Genomic DNA, 6,670 nt, shown 5'->3' with positions numbered 1-6,670 from the left:
ACTGTATGCCTTCGTGGCTAATCCTAATTGCTTATTTCACATAGTATAATTTGAGTAATTAATTAAAAAGAAACATAGGAACAATATTTATTGAATAAATCTATTGGCAATCTGTAACTATGGGGAATAAAGGAAAATAATAACAGCTAGAAATTCTAATAATGTAACAAATGCATGCAAATATTCAAGTTATGAGTGACAATAATTCAATAATTTCCTACGCGGAAATTCCTATCAAACAAAAATGTAAAGTGGTAAAAATCGTTATGCAAACATGCAAAAATTAAACCTTATTAAAAATGTGTAACTGCGAAACACCGCAGCGAATCAAACATTTCTCTGAAATCTGCAAACAAAACTATCAGATGTAAATGATGGTCAAATCTTAATTTATGGTGAAAAAATAACAACTATCATGTTACCTACTTTGGTGATGTGAAACAGGAGAATATATGTGTAGATTTGTATGTTCCACGACTTGATTTAATAATTATGTTCCAAAATTATTTAAAGTATCTAAAGGAGTTAACACAATTAACATTGGGATTATTTCGCTTTACATACTTTAGAAACTCACACAATGGCTGTTTAAGATTTACTTGGACACTTTTGACTAATATAGAAATTTTAGGTTATAATTGCAATTATTAAATTTTAGTTAATAAAAGACAAATTTATATCTATAGTGCGATTCTCTAACACATTTTTTGAGTTAACGACAAATGTCAGTAAATTAAAACGCAAAATTATGAATGAAAAGTTCTAATAAGAGTTGACAACACAGTTGCTATTCGGTAGAAATTAACGACTCCTTTCTCTTGGTCGCTAACTTACCGAAAATTATCGTTAATTACCGAATTTATAAGTATTTTAATTTTACCGATTTTTGTCGGTAACTCAAAAAATGTGTTAGAGAATCGCACTACTGGGCTCCGGTAATGCAATCGACAAAAGGGCAGAGTTGTTAGGAGTTTTGTATGAGGAAACCAGGCAAGGAAAATTCATAGTGCCATTATTCCAGGCCTAAAAAATGATAAAGTTGCAAGCAAATAGACAAACGAGAATAAACGATGTTGGGGCGAGATCATATGAAAGGGTTTATCCGAGAGATGTCACTTAGGATGAATAAACTGGCTATAAATAACGTTGGCAATAATTAAAAAAAAATATCTAAAAGATGTATGTAAAAAGTAATTGCTCAACAGTGGCATATTACAACAATAATACAGGTACAACGGGAAAAACAGCTGATTAACACACTAGTTGTCAAAAAGCATTATTGCGAATAAAATCACATAAAAAAAGGTAAACAAGCAGTTCACAACAATGCGTTACTGTGAACAATTTTGACGTTTGGTATGATTTGATTAAACACCTTCTTATCCCACCATGATTGTCGTTATAAAAAATGGAATGTCAAAGGAAATATTGAATCATGCGGTCGTTCCAAAAATTTTCTCAGGAAAAGCATAAATAAATTTTGAAAATCCTCTAAAATAGAACAAATTTTTATCAAAATGTAAATATAAATCATTCAGAACTGTCGTAGGTCATTGTTATTACACGCTTACGATGGAAAGAAGTATTTTATGGTAGCAAATTCCGAAGTTTCAAATTTCATGAATAGACCCTATTACATTTTGAAAACCAAATCTACAAAAAAAGTAAAAATACAGCTGATTGTCACTTCTACCTTATATAAATGTGCCTTGATAGAAATAAAAATATAAAATATCGTACGGAATTTGACACTAATGTTAGGTTTACATTACAGCCCAGTTCAATCAGCAGGGTATTTCTCTTATAGACTTTTAGATATGACATCATTAGCCGGATTTAGCGCATTATCAGATTTTATTCGCTAAATTGTTACCTAACAAAAATGTATACATTAATAAAATATGTTCATTTCTAATATATATTAGTACTACTTACCCCAACAACTATTTCTCTTTAGCGAAAAATAGCTCAGAGACCCATTATTTACTTTCTTGTAAAAAGAATTTAAATTAAAAGTATGATGCTAGCGCGCACCATGTGAACTAAAAAACAGAATGAAGAAAAGGAAATGCATGGTGTTGCCAGGCTAAGCAAATAGTATGTGGATGGCTGACTATCAGATGAAGCACCACTGAAAGTATTTCGTAGCTACCGTATCGCCATTGAATGTTTTTTTTTAAATATTGGAATATAAAGGAAAATGGTGACAAATTCGGTGTAATATAAAAGGCAAAAAGAGGGAAATTCGCAATTTAGTGTTGCAGAGATAACCGCTGAATACCTAACCCCTAAAGCAGTTGCATGTTTAAAAACGCGCATAAAAGTGATAGCCAGAATAAAAAGTGTATCGTTTATTCAACATATACTTGTGAACGTACAAATAAAAAGTGAGCAAAAATTTAATTTGACAGTGTGAGAAAATAAAGTCTAATGTGTATGTTATTTATTAAGGTTCCCAACATAACACGTTATATTCACTGGTCTCCAATAACTTCAAAGTGGGGACCAGTTGTTTTTTTTTTTTTTGGTGCCCATTGCTTTTGAGGTTAATTTACTTCTGTTTGGTGCTGTGCTACCTTGTGGCCTTGTGTTTATTTGGTTGACCCAGCTCTTTGATTGTGCCAGTAGCCAGCTGGTGTGATATTGTTTGCGGTGGTGGAGTTGGTAGAGTTGGTGCCAGCTCAGCCAAAAATACATATCATCAATTCCTATTATGCGTTTGTAAAGTCTCTGGAGATGTACCATAATTTCCCACTTTATGAGAGCCCAACAAAACAGGTAATCTGTGTTTGTGACGATTAATTTGTTTATACACAGCAAAACAACAGCGGTTATTTATTATTTGACCAATATTTGGAATTAAATTAAACTTGGAAATTTAGAGAATGAACAATTAAGCCAATAGGCAATATATACGAAAAAATCTTGATGAAAACTTAAACTTTTTAACATATAAAATAATTATATTTTTAATACAAATTTATGATGTGTTGTCCTTTGTAATACTTATACCTTGGTGAGGATACTGTAACGCCAGCCATTGTTTTATTTTTGAGTTAAGGAAACATATAGGGAAAACTAGAGAGATAGCTTGCTATTAGTAGAATGCCAGTTGGCTAGATAGAACTTTATAAAACAGCTCGTTTCAACACCTCCAAATAATAGTACGCTAAGTCTAAAAAGTGAGTTTTGCAGGAGAATCTCTCAAAGTGTGGAAATTTTTTTGAACTTCAGTCTATGCTAAGTCAATATTTGTTTATAACTTCTGTTCGGATTGACCGATCATTACCAAACATTGACAGAATTTAAGTTAAAGGACGTTCGACACCTCCAAATAATAGTTTGCTAGTTCTGAAAAGTGACTTTTGCAGGACAAGCTCTAAAAGTTTGGAAAATTCTGTGACCTTCAGTACCATGCTAAGTAAATATTTGTTTATAACTTCTGTTCGGATTGTCCGATTATTACCAAAATTTGACAGAATTTAAATATAAAAACGTAAAGAACTTGAAAACATGCTAATAGCCCGTTTAGACTCGTCATTTTAAATCGACTCGATTTCTAAATCCAACTTTTAAATCCTAGTTGTTTAGACTAGTCTAAAATGATAGAAGATGCCAGTCAGCTGATCTTTGTTTACGTATACATACGCGAATTTGCAAAAAGAATTGCTTGAAAATTAAAAATGGAATGGAATACTGCACAAAATAATCTGACAAATTGCTAATAAATAAATTCTTTACAATTTATATTAAATTAAAGCTATGTACATCCATTTTATTTTTATTTAATATTTTTTCTATTTTTCCGCTTCTGTTTGTTTTTGTGTGTTTGTGTTTATAGTTATTTGAAAAATGTAAATAATAGGGTTATGAATTTTTTACAACCTCATATCCCTGTGTCATATTTTGATGAGCTTTTGCATAAGATTAGATAAAATCTTAATTACAAGGTGATTCGATAGAAAAAAGCTCATGCACAAAAAGCTTTCAAAGTTTTTATAGATGAGCTTTTTGGAAAAAAATTTAAGTCACTTTAAGCACATAAATAACTCAAAACAATCGTTAAAGCCACACGACATATCCAGAATGACATAAGCTTTTTGCTCACCAATTTTATCGTCATATTACATACATACATATAATTTTATATCATATATAGATTTATTCCATGTATCACATAAATTTAATGTAGTTTGTACGGGACCTTTTTCAATATTTAAATGGAATAAAAATTAAAAATTGGTTTGTGCGTGACCTTTTTTAATAATTAAATGGAATGAACGTTGTTATTTTTGGTATTAATATGCAAAAGTTCATTCACTCTCGCTACAGTAAATCATTTTTGAGAAAAAAGGTCAAAAAGTCATATGGCTAGTAAATCAACGACACATGAACATAGTTGCCAATATTGGTACAGACTGCAATAGTTGCATTTTTAGGAGCAAAAAGCAGTGTTGTATATCAAAATATTTCGATTTAACATTTGATTTAAAACAAATCCAAGTTTTGAGTTGATTTAATTTTGTATGGTAAATCAGGGTGGATTAAGGACTTAAATCGAGATAATGTCCTTAATCATCGTATAAGGGTATAATCTAAACGGGCTATAAGTCGACTTAACATACTATTGTTTGGAGGCGTCGATTTATAATAGGCAAAAAATTCAAATTTTCTTGGTGTATCTGATGAATGGAGACGAGGTACTCCAGGTTTCTCTAAATACCATTATCAATTTTTCATTTAATTTTTTCTTACTTCCTGTTATTCCTGGCGTTAGATTATCCTTTTTATATTGATCAGACGGTAAAAAAATCATACCTAGCTTTAAGAAATTTTTGTTACTAAATAAAAAAACATGTTGTGAACTTGTAAAATAGAAATAATCATGTGTTAATCTGTGTATTGATAGGGGACTTCCTAATTAGGTAAAGAGGTGACTGTGTGTGAGGTTTTCAATAAGAGGAATATTAAAGGATAGTTGAAAACCAAGGAAGGGTGGGCAAATGTGGGAGTATAACCACCAACTCTCCCTTGTTTAAGCAGGTGTCGTATTTGTTAGTATGTGTTTATGTTGTGAAGTGTAGATTTCAAAATTCGTGTTCGCCCCGAAGTATTAAGATGTGGCTGGTTGAGGACCAGACCCCGAGACCGCTAGCAGCCGGAGGAGCCTGCTTAACGCCGCCTACAGGAGCTTGTAACAGATGGCGCCCAAATTGAAAAAAATAAGTGCCATTGGAACCAAAAAAAATAGATTCAGTGAAATAACATCTAGTCACAGAGAAATAGACCATAGGAAAGCTAATAGCCATAAGTAATATCGCAATTTTCATCAGCCTTGCTGATATTGATCCGTATTTTCGTTTGAAAATATGTTAGTGCAATATTAGTTTTAGGTTTTAGAATATTTAGGATATTACTTCTATAAGGACATTAGGTCAATGTAATAACGTGTTCGTCTTGTGTGTAACAATGTATGTATTGTGAACGACCTATTTTTGTGTTTTGTGTATGTGTAACGGAGAAGAAATAGTAGGGATTTTCGATGGCATGAGAATTATAATGATACACACAGCTCTATATGATTACCTAAACGAAGACCCCTATGTAATGGTTATTTGTGAAATTAATTTTATTATTATTATCTGAGTTACTACATTCTCAGCATTTGCTGGAATTTACGCACCTGGTCTGTGACCAAATTTTGCGCTCAGTTGGGATATTATATATCCTTCATTCATCCAATCGTTTCCCTAATTATTGATGTTGCCTTGATTATTACTGATTTTTGCATCTCTGTTAATACTTTGGTTTGTAGGTTTAATTCCTTAATACATTTTGTGGGGATAGTTCCTAAGGAGCTTATTACTATTGGCAGAATACTGATTTCTTTTAAGTTGCGTATGTTTTTTAGATATTGTGATAGTGGTTGGTATTTTTGTTTCTTTGTGTTTATTGTGTCTACAATATTGTTGTCTAGTGGCACTGCAAAGTCTATTATTCTTCCTGTATGTGTGTTTTTGTCAATTATTATCATGTCTGGTCGGTTTGGAATTGAGATCTCGGGTGGATTATTGACAAGTATAGATCTATACCAATATATAGTGTAGTTGTCTGTATTTATTACTGGTTTTGGGTGGTATTTATAGTAGTGTGTGGTGTTTTCATCGATTTTTAGTAATTTGATTATGTTTAGGTGTATTATTTTTCCTATATTATTGTGCCGTGTTGTATATTGGCTATGCGTTAGGGCTTTACAGCTGTTAGGTAGATGTGAGGTTGTTTCCGGGTCTTCTCCACATCTCCTACATTTGTCATCTACAATGTTTATATCGTGCATAATGTATTTTCTATAATTTTTGGTAGGTATCACCTTGTCTTGTATCGCTAACATGAATCCTTCTGTTTCAGAGTATATGTTGCTGTATCTCACCCAGTTCATTGTATTTTCTATGTCTATGTGTGATTGGTACAATTGGTTGGGATATTTCCCGTGAAGTGGTTTGGATTTCCAGACTTCTATTGGTAATTGCGAGTGTGTTGGGTTTGCGTGGCTATTATTCTTAAGATTTAGTGGTGTGAGGTTGTCATTCGCGCTTACTGTGGCGTTAGAAAGTGTTGATGTTGTGGCTTTCGCGTGAAAATAGTTAGTTAAAGTTTGAATTTGTCTATT

The 6,670-nt window shown here is 32.1% G+C and overlaps 1 protein-coding gene across 1 annotated transcript in view; it reads right to left on the bottom strand.

Moving 5' to 3' along the window:
* Positions 1-2,481: 2,481 nt before the first annotated feature.
* LOC141401391 (uncharacterized) overlaps positions 2,482-6,670 on the bottom strand; it is a 45,857-nt gene continuing 41,668 nt past the window's right edge. The window contains exon 9 of the transcript XR_012412335.1: positions 2,482-2,783. The gene's annotated coding sequence lies outside the window, so the exon portion shown is untranslated. The remainder of the gene's footprint in view (positions 2,784-6,670) is intronic.

The sequence above is a fragment of the Musca autumnalis genome, unplaced genomic scaffold (assembly GCF_047663935.1).
Source record: "Musca autumnalis isolate F117 unplaced genomic scaffold, ASM4766393v1 scaffold_4, whole genome shotgun sequence".
Classification (NCBI taxonomy): Eukaryota; Metazoa; Arthropoda; class Insecta; order Diptera; family Muscidae; genus Musca; species Musca autumnalis.
This window is presented reverse-complemented; position numbering and strand designations above follow the sequence as displayed.